The following is a 19,788-nucleotide window of genomic DNA, read 5'->3' on the forward strand; positions in this document are numbered from 1 at the left end:
CGGCCGGGACGGCCCGCCTCCAGCCGATCGTTTTTTTTCCGGAAATATTCGGTACAGCCTATCTGTCTTTTATAAATATAATCAAACTAAATACTTTTTTGAGATATTAAGGATGCAATACTACTCTAGGTACTCAAGATTAACAGGAGATTGAGTGAAAATGGGAATTTCACCCCCCCCCCCCCCCCCCCCCCCCCCCTCCTCCCTCCTTTAAATAAAGATAGTTTTTTTGTACCAAGTTCAAGACTAAGTTTGAGGATGATTCTCACAAAACTGTACTTGTTCATAATTCACAATTTATGTATTGTGCAGTGCAACAGCAAAACTGTGAAGAAAAATAAATAAATGTTACATTTGTTTAGAGATTTTTATAGGCTGTAAATAACTACAAGTAAAGCTGCAATACCAAACAGGACCACATGACCAGCCGATTTAACCTTACTACATATACAGATCCGATCAGAATTATCAAACACAGCAACACATAAAAAAATAAAAAATTATATGTGTGTAATGTGGTGATTTGAAGTTGGCTCAACATCATGAACAGTTCCTCTGTCAGAGTGAGTGTGTGATAAACACTGAAGATCCTCACAATCTCCTACTGTATATAAAACACTCACCAGACATGCGAACATACTTACATGTGCTCGAGCATAAAGCTATCAGTGCACAATTAATCAGGGTGGATTAATTCGGTTCGGTAGTATACATAAAAGCCCGCCCGCACTGACAATTGATTGGTTGGGTCCTTAGATGCGCTTCGTGGGGCACACTAGCACACACACGCAAGGTCTCTCGCTCCCTCTCTCTGCCGTGCGCGCGCTCAGTAGCACCTCAATAGGTTCCGGAGATTTGGGATGTCCGGCCTATACGGCTTGTTTCTCATTAATAATAACAGACTTACTCGTGCCTAATGTTTTCTTTGACACAGTAATTTACCTAAAATACATCAGACTGATTAATCAACAGGACCAAATTAATAACAAGGAGACTAATACATAACAAGAAGATTATAGTTGTGCACACCAAATACATATTTTTACATTTTAATACATTTCTTATTTTGGTTTTATATAAGTAAATAATAATAATAATAACAACAACTAAAAGCACAGTACTGTATATACACACAAAACAAACAAACAAACAAAAGAAAATAACAAATATAATTCACAATTGACTTTCTGCAGGTAAAAAAAAAAATACACGGTTTGTTTAGCTTTATCTTAAAATGAGAATTTATTTGTTCTAACTTTAATCACTGTAGAACAATGTAAATCAATTCAATAAGAGGCTGGTCACTATACAGGCTAATGTTCTCAGTCAGCTCTCTCAGCCATGTATATTATTTCATTTTTGTAAAGTTAACATGATTGTGTTATTATTAATTGCATCCATGATGGTCTTTAACTGCATAAATTTGTTCCATAAGTCACTGAACTTGTTGGTAGATTCGCCCTGCTCAACAATGCCTGTAATTTCTACAGTCAAATCCACAGTTTCAGAAATCTTCGCAGCCAATCCACCAACGTCAAATATCTGCATGAAACGCAATAATTCGTTGTCAGAGGCATCATATTTACTTAAATATCTGACCTCATGATTTGGGTTATTAATGTCTCTCAGTATTTCCTCAATACGCTGATCAATGTCTTTCATCTTCTTATAGAAGAGTTTATTCTGAAATTTCTTCAGTTCAGCTTTAAATTCTTCTTTCAATGTTGCCTCCATGCTTGATATCTTTGATTTCCAGAATGCATTTCCAGCTACACCACCTGCGACCACTGCTTCTCCTGCTGCGCTGAGAGCGGCAGAAGCCCCCAGAGTAAACGGAGATAAAGCGATTCCCAAAACCATCATGACACCTCCAGCTATTTCTGAGTTTGTTCCATGCTTAAAGCCTGTCTCTGCAAGTTTGTTATTTTCTTCATATGTTGTCTGGATTTCACACAGTCTGACAATGCTCTGCTGGATTTGAGGGTAATCATCCTTAAAGAATTCAATCAATTTATCTTTGAGACATTTAAAAGAATTTCTAGAGAAAAAAAATATTAAAAAATATTTTATTAGAATTTGTTAATTAATGATAGCTGATATGAAACCAAGATTCTTTAAATGTTAATAGTTTATGCTACAATCATGTGAGTAATGTATAAGAACGTTCTCTTACGCCATTCCGGGAGGATCCATGCTGTTGGGCCGGCGGGGGTCCGATTACGATTTGCTATGATAATAAAACACAAGTTCAAACATTTTTGTCATAGATCAGATTATCTCATATTATTATAGATATTATAGATATAAACAAAACAGAATTCCGAGGGTTTTATTCAAACAACAATGTCCTTTCTTATTTAATTTTTCCTTCCCAAACTTACCAAAAAAAAAAAAAAGTGTGATTTTTACAGTTAAAGTCTAATGAAATCTGTTCGAACTAAATGACAATTCAACAGGATTTGTTGATCAGAACCCAGATAGCAACTTTGTGTTGGCCCAGATCCGGCCCACATCCGGCACATGTGGGATGATGATCTGGCCCACATGCAGCGTGGAATGACGGACTTTGGGCGGCTCACTCCTGTTTGCCAGATCTGGGCCACAAGCAGGCCATAGCAATGCCACACGTCAGCCAAGAGCAAAGAAATACAATTTGGTTGGGTGACTTCAGATGATATGGACCACTTATGATAACGTATAAAGATACTTATTTTTGTCTCTGGCTTTAACAGTGTGTTTATATAACACAGTTTCAATAGCAAACCCAGTCAACACGTGAGATCATGCATCTCTCAGTTATCTTTCTATGCATGCACACGCTCCACTGCCTCAAAATGTTCTCTGAAGTCTCCTTAAATCTGTGGCAAATAGATCAAGTTTTATCTTCGCTCTCGAGTGTCAGACACAAACCAGAGACTCACTCAGTTAGAATTACAATTAGGTTTTTCTAATTAAAGGAGATATGAATTCCCTCATCCATGATGCAGCATTTATAATTCACTTAAAGTATTTGTCACACCCAGACCAGGCAAGATAAAAAAAACAACAACAACAACATATTAGTAATGATTATGAAAAAAAGACAATGCATGTCCTTTTGATGTCTTGCATATTTTTTTTTTCTTCACAAAGAGAAAAGAAATAGCCTAATCTTACCTGGAGAATAAAAACAGATGATACTGATGACCTTTTCTAATACATTTTCATCCGTTTTCTAACAGTATATTGTCAGTAATTGAAACTTATGTCCAGTAATATCTGCGTGTGTCTGAGAAAGCTCTAAGGAAATAGCTCCTGCTCTCACAACTGTTTTTTTTTTTTTCACTTTCATATGATTGAGTCAATGCTACTGTTGGTTAATGATCTACAGCGATCAAACAATAGCACACTCACTATCATGGCTCTAAATCAGGACAAAGGGAATATTCAGATCAACAGAATTTGTGTTATATCCTTTAGCATATATTTATAAACATGATTATAATGATGAAGCTTTTTTTCTGAAGTCACTGAATTAAAACAAATGTATTGTTATACCAATTAATGTCCCTCTGTACATTTCATACATTGCATTATTGTGATATTGTTCTTTATTATGCAGTATATAGACTCATCATTTAAAGCATCCTAGATCAGTTTTCCACTAAGGTAGTATTAGTTAGGAGATTTGTGAGATGCTTTCAGTCATTGGTTTTATTTGATTTCATTACATGACTTAAATCAATGAGAGTCTGACTATCATTCTCACAGTTTATTTTAAACATCTTGCATTTCCTTATAAAGAAACTGCATTTTATATCTTATTTATCTCTGGTTGAGGTTTGACTTTGGACCCTGGATGAAAATGAAAGCATTTAAAGGCGTTTTGAAGCAGTATAATATCTTTTATTATGAAACTTTGAACCTTTGTTTATGTATGTAGCTTATCTGATAATACAATAGACAAACGGCAACGTATGATTCTGACAATAATTAACCACATTTCACTGTCCTCAGATCACTGCAATAGAAGTTCCACCGCTGTACATTATTGTGCACAGATACTGCACTGTAAAAAAAAAAAATTGTTCACTCAACTTACATTTTTTAGTTATCTTTTTGCTTTGACTCAGTTAAGTTTTATTTACTTAATCTACTAAGTATTTTCAACTTAAAAAGTTTAGTTGACATAGCTAAAATAGTTGACCCAACAACTTATTTCAAGTAACCTGGACTTGTAAAGTTGAGTTGAAATATGATAACTTACATTTTCAAGTTATCTGTACTAAAATTTGTTCATTGAACTCAATTTGGCATATTCCCAACTTGCAATAGCACATTCAACCAAAAAAAAAAAAAACTGATTTTTCCATTCAAATTATTTTATTGTCCCTTATAAATCAATAAATGTTGAGGGAAAACTCAGTTAACATATTCAAAGGATTACCATGAATTTTTACTTTGTTACAACTTTTTAACTGTAAAATACAGCTAATAGCTAACACTTCTCTTAGTAGAAATGCAAAACAAATCTGATTATTTGTAAATACAAACTAAAAACAACATTATATATGTAGCTCACACAAATTTTTTAATACCATTGTTAATTGCTCACTCTCATGCCATCCAATACCTGTTAAGACTTGCCTTTGTTGGAAGACGAATTAAGATCTTTTTAATGAAATCTGTGAGCTTTCTGTCCCTTCTCTGACAGCCTACGCAACTAGCACTTTCAAGGTCCAGAAAAGACATCCTTAAAGTAATCCAAGTGATTTCAGTGTTTTAAGCTCAGTTTTATGAATCACTGCGAGTGTTTCATACCATTATTAAATAGTTTTCTCCATTGCATGCTTAAAAGAGCATGACAGCTTCATGTGTGGACGCGAAAGCAGACACTGTTGCATGTAAACAAATATATAAACCACTGGAGTCACTTGGATTACTTTAAGAATGTCTTTTTACTTCCTTTCTGGACCTTGAAAGTGCTAGTTATGTAGGCTGTCAAAGGAGGGACAGAAAGCTCACAGATTTCATTAAAAATATTTTAATTTATTTTTCAAAGACAAACAAAGGTCTTTTAGGTTTGGAGCAACATGAGGTTGAGTACCCAAAATGAAAATTACTTTGTTAGATAAACTAACACCAAGATTGTTCACATTAATAATACCCCTTTAACTGTGAAATAACTTTAAAACACATGCAATCTTGTTGAAAATAGATGTCAGGCCATTGATACAGAGAACTTGGAAAAAACTTAAAAAAAAAAAACAACAACAACTGAAAACTGTAAAATACAAAACACAGGCCTTTGGTAGACAACACCTTACCTCAACAACATCTTTAATTCAACAATGTATTTTTAAGGGAGTGCACTCTTGCACTGCAGGTATCAGCTCCAATGTTCATCAACAGCCTCTGAATCACCTCAAATGTGTATCTCATGTTTTTGGGGTAGTTTATGTTGAGATCATAAAGCAATCCCATCAAGTTCACATATGCATTTGGTATGTCACCAAGTCCTCGCAGAACAACTGCTTCCTCGATTACAAGGGCCACATCATTAGTCTTGCATGGAATGGGGTCTGTCACATCTTCCACCACTGTGATGATTCCAAGAGTCATGCCCCTGATCATTTCTTCTTCGGAATCTGTGTGCTGTAATAAAAAATGACAAACTTCAAAATGTGCTTTCACACATACAACACTGAAGCTCAAAGTGATATCTAAAGGTTAAACTTTTTACCCTATTCATGTGAGAAAAAGAATGAATAGGCTATATTTGGGTCTTTTTCAAAACTTTCCCCTAATGAGATTCTTCGGGGCTTTTTTTCTTATTCGGGACATATTGAGGATACAAAATCAGTTGAGTTTGCTTCTGTTGCAATTTGTTCAACCTTTTTTCATAAAATGAGTGGACTATAACAGAACTTTCATTTTTGGATGAACTATCCCTTTAAATTGACATAATTAGGTCAAATACTATACACTGAATAAATGGAGGCATTTTGCATATTCATAGATCTGTACAATAAAAGAAGCAAGGGTATAAAAAGTTACAATCAAGCTAAAATATTTTGACATTACATGTCATTTTAATTATCACAGATAAAACAGTTTTAAGGGATACAATTATTGACTAGAAGGTCAAGAATAATTAATTTTAATTGATTTTAAATACTTCTGCATTAACAAATGGCATATCACCTTTTCCTTCAATATTCTGCAGCACTAAAAGCTATGCATGACAAAAGAAATTGCAAGAAAGGAAATGCTCATAATGTTTATGAAAAAAGTACAGGAGAAATATATGTACTTACATTTCTATATAGGCTGTCCATTATGGTCCTCATTTCAGCAATCTCAGTGGTCGCGCCTATCGATCGTCTTATTTACAGCCGTATCACTGAAAGCTATAATTCGCCATTATAGCACATCTGCTATAATGGCGAATATAACGGATGTGTGTCTAACGTTACCTTTGAGTGCAGGTGAGGACACCTTCGAGCTACATTCGGTGAGTCGGTGGAGAAGCAGATCCGCGACCTGCTAGAGAGGCAGGCCGAGCTGCGAGATCGGCGATCCGCGCTTGAAACATCACGCGTCGATGCTCACAAGCGCCTCGTTCCCTTCCTTCTGCTCCAACACCATCCCTAATAGACGCAAACTGGAGATAGAGATGGATGTCCTAAAGCAGCAGAAAATAGTACTCCATCTACAGGAGGAGTACTACAAACTAAAAATTGAGCTACTCAAAAATAAAACTAATAACAAATAATATATTTTTTTTTTGTGTCTTTGTAACGGGTACCGCGGCAGCGGCACCGTGGATAACAGATTCATTCCTGTAACACAGGAGAGAAACGAGGAGACAGTGTCATCAGTTTCGAGCTCTCTGCAGTAATTTATTTTCTGAATTTTCTTCAGCAATCACATCTCTATTGTTAAGTGTCATTGTATGTTTCACATATTACATGTTCAGTGTCTTTTTAACATTACGATGAATTTTCAGTGTCCATGTCAATGCAAAATCCACATTAAAATAAACCTCTTTACACCAAATGCATGTTCACTTACTCTTCATGCTTGTATTTTATACTATTTATCAAAATGAAATGTAAAGACTATTTTTAGATACTTAGAATCTTCCATTCACAGTATTTTATCAGTATCATGTTAATACAGTACTGCAAAATCATGCTCAGAACTCATAAAGTGCTTAAAGTGTAACTTTTAACCTCATTTTAAACTGTAAACATTTTCGTATAAACTCGTTGAGCAAAAAACATTTCCAACAGATGGTGGGGAACTGACATACAGTGAGCTAAACATATCTGTTAACATTACAAGCTAAAAAAACATCTTCATATGCATATATATATATATATATACGGGGAAAGTGTGTGTTGAGCTGACTTGCTCTCTAGTAATGTCTCTCGACCGTTACTCTGCAGGACTCGTTTCAGTCCTCTCGTTTCAACTCATTTCAAACTAAATCAAAAACAGACCCTAACGAAACTCATTTCACTAAAAACAGTTCACTCATATCTCACATACATTTCAGCATACAGGCCGTGCAGAATTATTAGGCACGTTGATTTTCTGATCATATTTTATTCCCAGGAACATTTTGCCAATTCCAAACCATATTAATCTTAATAACTACTATTAATTTTGTATTTAATCATTTATAAGTGATATATAATTGTTCATGAAGGCTGAAAATGAAAAATGCCTTATTTTCAGGTGTGCAGAATTATTAGGCAAGTTTTCTTTTTCAGATAAAATAAGCCAAAAAAGAGATTTAACTCAGACTGAAAAGTCAAAAATTATTAAATCCCCATGAGAAGAATGCAATACTAATGCAATACTAGAGATTGCAGTTAAGGCATGACCATTGGACAGTGAAATCCTCATTGGGTCAGCAGGGTCAGACAAAAACAGGTGGAGAAGAAAAAACACATGTTAACTGCAAAAGAATTAAGAATTAAGGTGAAGAATTAAGTGTGAAACCATCAGGAACCCTTTAGTCTTCAGCGCCACCATTTTCCAGAGCTGCAACCTACCTGGAGTCTCCAGAAGTGCAAGGTGTCAGGGTCTCAGAGACTTAGGTTAGGTAAAGAATCCTAAAAAATGACCCCCACTTAATAAGAGTCACAAGCTGAAGTGTAATAAAATACATGAAGACTGTTTTTTTATAGGCTTTATAGACAGACAGGTTGAGAGTGACTCTTGAAGGACCAGCACCACATCCTCTTCTACCACTATTTGAAGAATTCATCTTCCAGAATACGTTTTAATAAGTTTTGTGAGTTTATTTTTAGTCCATCTCCTACCCTGAAGTCCGTTTTGCAGAGATGGACTAAAAATTAACTCACAAAACTTATTAAAACGTATTCTGGAAGATGAATTCTTCAAACAGTGGTAGAAGAGGATGTGGTGCTGGTCCTTCAAGAGTCACTCTCAATCTGTCGGTCTATAAAGCCTATAAAAAACAGTCTTCATGTATTTCACAACACTTCAGCTTGTGACTCTTATTAAGAGGGGGTCATTTTTTAGGATTCTTTGCCTAACCCAAGTCTCTGAGATCCTGACACCTTGCTCTTCTGGAGACTCCAGGTAGGTTGCAGCTCTGGAAAATGGTGGCTCTGAAGACTAAAGGGTTCCTGATGGTTTCACACTTAATTCTTCACCTTAATTCTTAATTCTTTTGCAGTTAACATGTGTTTTTTCTTCTCCACCTGTTTTTGTCTGACCCTGCTGACCCAATGAGGATTTCACTGTCCAATGGTCATGCCTTAACTGCAATCTCTAGTATTGCATTAGTATTGCATTCTTCTCATGGGGATTTAATAATTTTTGACTTTTCAGTCTGAGTTAAATCTCTTTTTTGGCTTATTTTATCTGAAAAAGAAAACTTGCCTAATAATTCTGCACACCTGAAAATAAGACATTTTTCATTTCCAGCCTTCATGAACAATTATATCACTTATATATGATTAAATACAAAATTAATAGTAGTTATTAAGATTAATATGGTTTGGAATTGGCAAAATGTTCCTGGAAATAAAATATGATCAGAAAATCAACGTGCCTAATAATTCTGCACACACTGTAGATAAATGCTACTTCTGGGGTGTTTTTATACATTTACCCACCTGTAACACAGGAGATAAACGAGTGTTATCAGTTTCGAGCTCTCTGCAGTCAGGGGGGCAGCGTTTCATATTACTTTGAAGGTTCCCCGGGCGCCGCCATTGGCCAGCGGACCATCACTTGCTGTTAGCATCCCATTGACTCCCATTCATTTTGGCGTCACTTTGACAGCGAATAACTTTACATCTGAGGCGTTTAAAGGCTCCATTTGTCCATTATTTATTTCTAAAGAAACACGAAAATGTATAAAAGGCTTCATTACCTTGTATCTTACGTTATGGCCCTGTAGAAGCAGTTTTTGTAAAAGTAGGCTAGCGATTGCGTCATAGCCACGCGACTCTCTGTCGCACAGTAGAGAGATTACCGTATGGACAGGAGGAGAAGCTCGCGGGCAATCGGGGGGACGTGGAGGCAAAATGACAAAGTAATTAATCAGAATACATAGCAAAAGTTGCTCCTGCTCCAAGCTCATGGACAGCTCCTACTCACACTCTCTGTCTCTGCAAGATTCAGAAGGGAATGATTCAGATTTCTCTTGGCACAGCTACTAGAAGACAGACGGGTTGCTCACGTCACATCTACGTCGTCAAGCTCAGTTTGAGTCTGCGCAGTACGCTCAGCCATCAGGAAGTAAGAGCTTCTATTTGGCTTCACTTGTCTGCGTTGAATCCAATGGGGTCGCTGTGTCCAGTTCATATACTGTCTATGTCTGCAGTAAGTAATGAGAAACCCGTAACTCACGCAGCTACAGTAACTCGTCACTCTACACTGCCCCTACTGGCCTGGAGCAAACACTAAAACCTTTGGGAATTGGGATACTTTTTTTTTTTTTTTTTTTTTCAAAAATACAATCACTTGTTTCAAATAAAAGACAATAATAGTGAATATTCTTAAAACACAAATACAACACTTTTGTGGTCGTCACATGTGCTATTTTGAAACTCATTTTACTAAGTATATTTTAGTAGTAATTAAATTATAGTAAAGCATAACTTTAAAGGCAGGGTAGGTAGGACTATATAAAAATAAAAGATCCACATTTGTTAAAACTTTCTATATATATCAATACATAATTAAAATGTAAGTACTCTGAAAAAAAGAGTATAAAAATCAAGTGACTCTAGACCGTTTAATCTGTATTAAACACAGCTCATTATTTCGATTCGGGACGAATCAAAGGATTGGCTTAGGCGACTGTCACTCTCTCTCGCAACCATGGCAACCACCCTTTTGCCACGGGATCTGCCCACTTGCGCGCGCACGTTTGATTTGAGGAATTCGAGAGGCACGGAACCTAGGAATAGCAAAACAATGGCAGAGAAAGAGCAATCAAAATTCACATTACCGGCATGCAGTTAGTGAAGGCAAACAAGGCAAAAAAAGAAGACAGTACAAGAAAAGGTAATGAACAAAAAGTCTTTGGATAAACAAAGAAATAAAACGCGTGTCAATATCGGCGTAGCTTTCCAGCGACCACTCCGTCCTCAGCCTCTACTTCCTCGGACCCTAGTTGCACGCCACGGCCTCTTGCACGACCTCCTCTGCTTCGCCCTAAAATTATTTTTATTTTACAAAAGGACATTTTACAAACCTACATTTTGCGCATGTGCTCCTGCACGCACTTTTCCAGTCACAACACAGCAATCAAAGGAGGACGCGCTGAAAACTGTAATGCTGTTCTCTTCCTTCATAACTCGTACTGAGAAGGTTTGAGTTGCAGAGGAATTTGTGACTGTTTCAGCTGTTCAACCACATCAAAGTTTCGTAATTAGTAAGTCCGTGCTTTTTCTCTTTTTGTTCTTATGTGCTGAAGGGCTGCTGTGCCTTGGTGAAACGGTGTTTGTACGTGAAGAGCTCTTTTCCAAAACGCCATAAACCTAAAAAGCTGCCTCAAAGAACCAGCAAAAGTAATGATTATGAATGTGTAAAATATTGCAATAAGACATTTTAATTGTTTATTAATTTCTGTGTCGGCTGCAAAGATGAAGTTGACGATATTTGACTCGCGATCTTCGCAGTAGGCTAGTGAACGCATGCACCGGAGAAATGCACATTTAGGCTACATAGTTTTATTTTGTTTTGGATGGTTTTGTTTAGAACCAGATTTCTGTAAATATATTCCACATTTTTTAGGCCTGTGAGGCGAGGCTACGGTTCGGTTCACGATGATATAATCTCCAGTTCAAGCACCTTATGTTGTGATTGATAGCCTATATTTACTTTATGTATTTAATCCAGGAATGAAAATATTAATGAATTAATGAAAAAAAAAAATATTAAAATTAAGATACAATTAATACAAAACGAAATTCGTTTTAAAGAAAGGCTTTGTGCTTTCTGTTTTGAGGTCTCTGTTAAAGTTTGAAAGTCTTAGTGCAGCTTTCAGAGCGCTGGCGTCCATAATGGAGAAATGTCAAGTAATATTGTTTTTTCCTCATAAATGCAAACACGAAAAATAAAAGACAAAAACTTTTTTAAAAAGACAAACCATAAATTTAGAAAAAAAAAAAGAAAAAAAAAAGGATTTATAGCGTTTTGGGGGAAAAATGAATGGATTTATACCGTTTTGAAAATGTTGATTGATCATCAACAATATTGTTGTTTGATTTAATAATCACTGTTGCAAGAAGTGCCTAGTTAAGTGTTTTTTTTTTTTTTTTTTTTTGTAAGTGGAAAAAGTAGGGGCTGCCACAGATTCTGTTTAGTTAGCTCCTTTATTGTTTTTTTCTATAGCCTAGAATAATACAGGTCAAATGCAGCAAGTCAAAAGACCAACTGGACCTTCTTTGCCAGTTTGCTCACATTTCTTTGAAGGATGGCAAAAATATCGCCTGAATATCGATATCTAGATATTGGAAAAAAATATCGAGATATTCATTTTTGTCAATATCTCCCACCCCTACATGCAGAACACCATATATGTTATGAATCTTACACGAAATTCATCTTCATCACAATATACCTGATGGTAATGTAAAAAAGTGTATCAATGCAACCTGTTTTTAGCTTATATAACTAGCTCGTTAGCGAATCAAAAAATATATATTTTAAATTTACCAATATCAATATGCTAGCTTGATAGTGAGTACTAAAATACATCTTATTTGTTTATTTTCATAAGCAATTAGCGTTAGATTTTTTTATTACATGTGATTCTGACATGATGTCACTACATGCACTGTGCTCCTTCCTCTCTGCTTGTCTCAGGTAAATAATGCGTCTTCAGCTCAGCGGTTGGAGTCGCGCGTTCATGTGTTTTGGGGGCGTGGCTTTGGAAGGAGCCCAGAAGGGAGGGGGTGGAGTGAATGGAAATAATGAACTGTCTTTAAAACAGTCCTGAGAGGTCTACAGACACTCGATTTTTATACTTTCTTTTTCAGAGTACTTACATTTTAATTATGTATTGATATGTACATAAAGTTTAAACAAATTTGAAAAAGAAGTTTTTTAGACCATTCCTACCTACCCTGCCTTTAAGTGTATTTAGTGTACTTTTGTGTACTATATTGGAACAACTTTAAGTATACTTTAATATACCTGTGTAGGGACTAATGAAAACTAGAGTGTCTTCGAAATATACAAGCAACATACCCAGAAAAAAATAATTATTTTGAAACAACTACAAGTATTTTAAGTGTATTTCAAGATATGCTTAAGATCAATTTTAAGCTATTTGCACTATATTTTAATATATTAAATTGTGCTAAAATGGAACCACTTCAAGTACATTTAAGTGTATTTCTTTACAGTTCATTACACATATTTTCATATGTCTTAAACTACAGTTATAATATATTTGAAGCTTAATTTTAATGTACTTCAAGAACATTTAAATAGCATTAAAACATGTATTAGCATTACACTAATAGTTTATTATAAAGCTGTTTTATTCAGTATTTAAAATGGTATGTTAAAAGTGCAAAGATAAGACATACACAGACTTTCAAATCAAGAATACTTTAATATAGTATCTTTTTGTGTACCTTACAACATAATTACATAAGAGTACATTTAAAAAAGTACAGCAGCATATACATGTATAATAGCTTGAACAAAATACATAATAACAAAGATCAGTGAAATGCTATGGCAGAGCTATATTTAAATATTTTTTGCAGAACATTTCAGTTTAACCTGTATTACTGAAAAGTACACTATGAATATTACATCACTAAATAAATTAGCATCACAATGCAATTTTCTGAAAATAAAATAAAAGTTACAGAAAAACAATGTGCAGAAATGAATAATGCTTTATTTACAAACTCAGGCCTACAAACGGCTGAACCAAAGAAACAGAAGAGTTTGAATGTCACATCTTCATCTTCAAGTGGACGGTCACTTCTTTGAGAACGACTCATTTTCCACAACTGAGAGCTTGTGGTTCAGACACTGTAGTGTGTGAAGACTGCTTTATCACAGGATCTGTGAAAGTGAAGAAGAATTTATATAAAATTAACCAATGAGTGTCACATTTGTATCCGCTTGTCTGTCATCACTATACAGCACTCTATGGGCCCTATCTTGCACCCAGCGCAAATGACTTTGTACACTGACGCATGTATCATTCCTATTTTGCACCCGCGCAAAGCGCGCTTTTCCCTCCACAGAAGCACGTCGCTAAACTAGGGAATGAACTTGCGCTCCCTGGGCGGTTCAGCGCAAAAAAGGAGGCGTGTTCCGGCGCAAACGTTCCTTCATGCTATTTTGCAGGTTTAGAAAACAATTGCGCCACTAACCAGGAAAAAATTGTTTAAAGTCAGTGGCGCGTTGCGCATGTTATTCATATGCTATTTTAAGGGCGCATGCTTGGCCATAATCAATGTAGCGTGTGCACAACGCGCATACACTTTGATTCTCTCATCTACACAGAAGCAGCAGTTTTCATTTTTGCAAATCATACATTATTATGATAGATAGATAGATAGATAGATAGATAGATAGATAGATAGATAGATAGATAGATAGATAGATAGATAGATAGACAATTTATTATAAAAGCATACATCTAGCTTACACATTTACCCAAATTATCATACTCCTTTTTAACCGAAGTTAATTTGGGTGGGTTTCTCCATCCCCAACGTCCCTGACGAGAGCGTTGCTCTCCTTGGCTGTGAACCGCTCCTGGCGCGCGCCTGGCAAATCCGCCGTTATAATAGGAATCCGCTTTAGAACAAAGCGCGTCTGCTCTTAAAGGGAATGTGAGATGACGCTCTGATTGGTTTATTTCACGTTACGCCCAAACCACACCTATGAATAATGAAGCTACTTCAGACCAACCCATTTTAGATTTGCGCCTGGCGCAAGAGTCATTTATCCCGCTGGGAAAATAGCAACAGCGCCAAGACCCGCCCACAAAGTTACTTGCGCTTTGAGCTTTGACACTTGCGTTTCAGATCGTTAAAATAGGGCCCTATGAGTTACATTGTTGTTTGTAAAATTGCTTTTCTTTTGTTCCTTGATCTATATTTCTCCTTGGTGAGTACTATTTTCTTTATGAGAAGTGTGTTTAATTAATGAGGATATTGTTTTTGTAATAGTAATGTGAACAATGCATTGGTAAAGTGGGTAATAAAATGAAAAATGTTTTATAATATACTATGTTCAACTCCAAAGGTCTGCATAAGGTGTGTAGCAATTTCATTGATATTCATAAATGTGTATGTAATGTCAATTTTGAAGCATAGGTTTATGCCACAGCAGATCTCCTCTTAAGAGAACCATAGGCCTCGTCCGAAGAAGCAACAAAGAGTAAGCTTACAGCTCTGTCACAAACATGCATGCACATTTTTTCACATGTTGTGATGAAAACATCCCATTTTTTTTTTTTTTTAGACTACCGCACAAAAATCTTGCAGAAATTACAAGAGCTCTGCGAGAACCAGCAAGTCACACTGCAGAGAAGACTGTTGGCTGCTATGACTGAGACAGAGGAGGAAACTCTAGAAAATGGGCCCTGTCGAACTGTAGAAGAGCTTACACAGTTTGACAGCTCATTAGAAAATAAAGAGACTAGGACAAAGATGGTAATAAATACAGCAATTTACATAAGCTGTCAATGTTCATTGACAATAAAATGCTCACTCATTGCATCATTTTCAGCTGATTTTACTTAAAGCGATTGTTCATTTGTGGATGAACTGTTACTCACGATGTTTCTTTAAATCTGCATAGGGTTTTTTTTAACATGAAGATATTTAAAGTGTTGGTAATCAAACAGTTGCTGTTCCCTGTTAACATATATAATATATATACAAAATATAAAATATATACTCTGGAAGTCAATTGGGAAAATAAACTGTTTGGATACCAGCGCTCTTTAAAATATCTTCATGTTAAAAATAAACCTTCATGCAAGTTTAAAGAAACATGAGGGTGTGTAAATAACAGCAATGCTCATTTGTGGGGGAACTATCCCTTTAGGTTAATTTCTATTTTTTTATGGTACAACTGTCATGAGGCGTGTTTCTATTACAGATTTGCGCAAAACTTTTGTGTTTTTTTTCATTGCGAAATGACAGTGTTTCCATTAACCGATGTTATGCATAATTTTTTCCTCTCGCGATAAGTCATTCCAAAAATCATGGCAACGGACGTTGGTAGGTTTATATATATCACAGCCACGTACCATGCGAACAAGGCTATTAAGGAAACTATTATTACGTTATTAAACTAGTAATTAAGGTACTAGGTTTACTATAATAATAATAATAATAATGATAATAATTTGAGTACAATTGAAGACAATTGAAGATTTTATCAGGCTCCTAGGTTCAGTCATTTCACTGTAATGAAATGATGAATTAATGAAACAAGAATATCACTTTTTACTTTTCTTTGTCATAATATTACTATTTTTGTTATATTTACAGATGACTGTGGTGAAGATGGAAGAGGCTTTCAAGTGCAGGATCTACAATTAGATTTATAAAAGTGTTTGACGTAATTAGTTTCTTTTTGTTTCGCCTTTTGCCATGTTTTGAATGTGATGCATAGCCTACCCCATGATTGTGTTTTTATTATTATTTTTTAATCAACAATTAAAAAAATTAATAGACAAAAACATGGACTGTAGGCTGATTATTTATATAGATTTAGTGTTGTATTTTATTAAAGTAAAAAAAAAAAAGATGAATTATTGTTAGTTCAACGTTAGAAATAACATTCTGGGAATCAAAAAACTAACGTTCTAAGGACGTTCTGGGAACGTTAAGAAAACCAAAAACAAACCATAAAAATAACGTTCTGGGAACCTCAAACAAACATTCTGGGAACTTTAAGAAAACTCATGGCTAACTAAAATCAAACCATAAAAAATAACATTCTGGGAACATTCTGGGAACCAAAAATTGTTAGCTGGGGTCTTGCTCTTGCAACATTTTATCTACTAACATGTACAAGTTAAAATAAAGTTTTGACAAACAAGGTTTTATAAAAAGATAAACCTCACATATTTCAAAAAGAATGAGTCAAAAAAAAAAAAAAAAAAAAGATTGCACATTAGCTTATCTATTATTTATAGAAAAATTTGGTCTGATTTCCCTGTGGCGTCTGTCGTTGCAACCATGAACTGTGCTCATGTTTTAGTAGCTAATGGTTCCCTTTCGAGGGAACTCGAACTGCGTCGAATGACACTTTGGGGAAACGCCCCTCAGCGTAGCGCCTCTGAAGTATGAATGAAACTAAACCGATCCTGATTGGTGTTGCGTCATGACGTAATGTGTGACGGCATATGCGGAAGCTACAAAAGGACGCCAGCACACAACAGAGATAGCTTTCTGTTCTTCAGCAAGCGCTCTCTGTCACTTGTATGTCTTATTTGGTGTTGTTTGTCTTTCAAGTTACAAAGCACACATATATATAAAGCAATGGCGAGTAAAAGCAGTTACAGGAGGTGTGTGCATCCCTGCCCTCGTTATATCACGGGTGGGGACACACACCAACTGTGTGTACACTGTTTGGGAGTGCAGCACACACGGGCAGCTCTCGAGGGGGCTGCTTGCGAGGATTGTGAAAGATTAACGATCCGTGTGCTGCGCTCCCGTCTGGCCATCTTCAATGATGATGGCCAGGCTCGCGAGCCTCGTGGTGCGGGACCCGCGTTCGCTGAGGCGGCGCGGCAACGCTCTTCATGGGGCTCGCAAATGGATCTGGCGGGGGATCCCGAGACTGCCGAGGCACGCTCTCGTGATTCATCCGCCAGTTCCGATGCTCTCCCGCATCGCGCGGAAGCCCGCTCGGCGGCTTCTTCCGCGCGAGTGGAGAGCCCGATGCTTGAGCTGTCTGCTTCTGAGGAAGTAGACGTGCTCAGCATCGAGGGCGGGGATATTGGGGATGATTCGCCACCCCATGTCCCCGCATATGAGGAGCTGGTGGAGGTTGTCTCTCGTGCAGTGGCCCGTCTTAATATCAGTTGGCCACATGAGAGGCAGGAAACGCTTATTAAAAGCAAGTTGGACGAGCGTTTCCTGCAGCACAGAGAGCAACCTCATCATCGGGGTTTGCCGTTCTTTCCCAACGAGTTGTGTAAATCGTGGAGCAAGCCACACTCATCTCGCGTGTCCAACCCCCCTATTTTAAATTATAGTAATATTTTGGGGGGGCGAGAGAACGGTTATGGGATGATGCCTCGGGTGGAACAGCCGCTTGCCACCTATTTAGCCCCCGAGTCTGCATCATCCTTAAAAACCCCGGTGCTGCCCACTAAACCATGTCGTGAAACATCATCGTTAGTGGGCAGGGCTTATATGGCTGCGGGTCGGGATGGTGCTAGTCTGCATACAATGGCAGTACTTCAAGTGTACCAGGCCGACCTTCTTAAGGACATTGATGAGGGTGAGGGTCCAACTCCGGAAGATATTGCGGAGTTGAGGAAGGCTGCAGATTTGTCTCTCCGAGTCACCAAGGAGACGGCCCGTGCTATCGGCCGTTCCATGGCGGCAATGGTGGTCTCGGAGAGGCACTTATGGTTGAATTTGTCGGGCATCAAGGAGAAAGACAGGGCTTTCCTCCTTGATGCCACGATTTCGCCTTCTGGCCTGTTCGGCGACTCAGTCAACACCGTCGTCGACAGGTTTCAGGAGGCGAAGAAACAATCTGCAGCCTTCAGACAATATCTCCCTCGCCGCTCCAAGCCTAAGAAGCCTGCCCCCAGCGGGCAGCCGCAGCCATCCGCCAGCTCCTCCGCCTACAGACAGGCGCAAAAAGAGAGCGTCGCTTCTAGAGCCCCCCCTCAAACAGCATGGGGGCATAGACGGCGCTCTCAGCCGAAGCCTCAGCCTAAGCAGGGCGACCTGAGGGCCGTCCTACAGGCGAAAAAGGCTTCGACAAAGAGGTCCTAGCCAGCCTAGGTCCTCTGCGGGCGGCCCCACCCGTGGAGAAGCGATCGAGGTCGCCTCCTCCGCGGAGCCCGCAGGAAATCGATGTCAACTTCCCGCCGTCAAGTGCGCTTCGGGACGCATCGGTTTCCAGCGAACGCACCCTGCACTGTCCGCCCCACAGGCTTGCGGCCAGGCAGCTTTCGCGTCCGCACATTGAGAATCGTTTTCGGTCGAACCCTGCCAGAGATCTGCTTCAGGGGGCCAAGAACGAATCCCGATTAATACCCGAAGCCAGCCTCGAGAGGTTCCCTTAGTAGAGTATTTCGATGCATGGAAAAATCTCACGAATATTTCTCCTTGGGCTCTGCGCACCATTCAAAAGGGGTACAGACTGCAGTTCGGTTCCCGTCCGCCAAAGTTCAATGGGGTGCTCTGGACTGTAGTCAACCCAGAGCAGAGTCGGGTATTGGAACAAGAAGTAAACTCCCTGCTGGTAAAGGAGGCTATAGAACATATTCCTCCTCCAGACAGGGAGTCCGGGTTTTACAGCCGCTACTTCATTGTTCCCAAGAAGGATGGGGGGTTGCGTCCAATAATAGATCTCAGGCATTTGAATCGGTCTCTGAGGAGATTCAGGTTCAAGATGCTCACTATTCCCATTATAGTGAGCCAAATTCAATCCGAGGATTGGTTTGTCACGATAGATCTGAAGGACGCATACTTCCACATTTCCATCCTTCCATCTCACAGGAGGTTCCTGAGGTTCGCTTTCGGGGGCGAAGCGTACCAATATCGGGTTCTTCCGTTCGGCCTAGCTCTCTCCCCTCGCACATTTACAAAATGTATGGATGTAGCTCTAGCACCGCTGAGGCTTCAGGGTATCAGGGTCCTCAATTATATCGACGACTGGCTGATCCTGGCCCAGTCACAAGAGCTGGCAGTTCGGCATCGAGATGTCGTCCTTGCCCACATCCAGAGCCTGGGGTTGAGACTCAACACGAAAAAGAGCGTATTGGCACCAGCCCAGAGAACTACGTTCTTGGGTGTGGTGTGGGATTCGGTCAAGATGCGCGCACAATTGTCTCCTGCACGGATCGAATCCATCCTGGCCACGGTGACCAGGATAAAGCTAGGCCAGGCCGTCACTGTAAAACATTTTCAGAGAGTGTTAGGTCTCATGGCTGCAGCATCCAACATCATTCCATTCGGTCTCCTGCACATGAGGCCCCTGCAGTGGTGGTTGAAAACCAAGGGGTTCTCCCCGAGGGGAAACCCATTTCGCATGATCAGGGTTACGCGCAGATGCCTTCGTTCCCTGTCTATGTGGAAGAAA

The 19,788-nt window shown here is 38.3% G+C and overlaps 1 protein-coding gene and 1 long non-coding RNA gene across 2 annotated transcripts in view; both read right to left on the minus strand.

Moving 5' to 3' along the window:
- LOC311079167 (Fc receptor-like protein 2) overlaps positions 1-19,788 on the minus strand; it is a 248,771-nt gene that overhangs the window by 63,484 nt on the left and 165,499 nt on the right. The gene's annotated exons all lie outside the window — the stretch shown is intronic.
- LOC311079220 lies at positions 4,999-9,344 on the minus strand. The gene is made up of 4 exons (XR_014605368.1): positions 9,135-9,344; positions 6,456-6,629; positions 6,297-6,389; positions 4,999-5,634 (listed from the first exon to the last, which is right to left on the minus strand). It is a non-coding gene; the product is annotated as an uncharacterized lncRNA (long non-coding RNA).

This window comes from Abramis brama (assembly GCF_963993115.1).
Source record: "Abramis brama genome assembly, chromosome: 3".
Taxonomy (NCBI): domain Eukaryota; kingdom Metazoa; phylum Chordata; class Actinopteri; order Cypriniformes; family Leuciscidae; genus Abramis; species Abramis brama.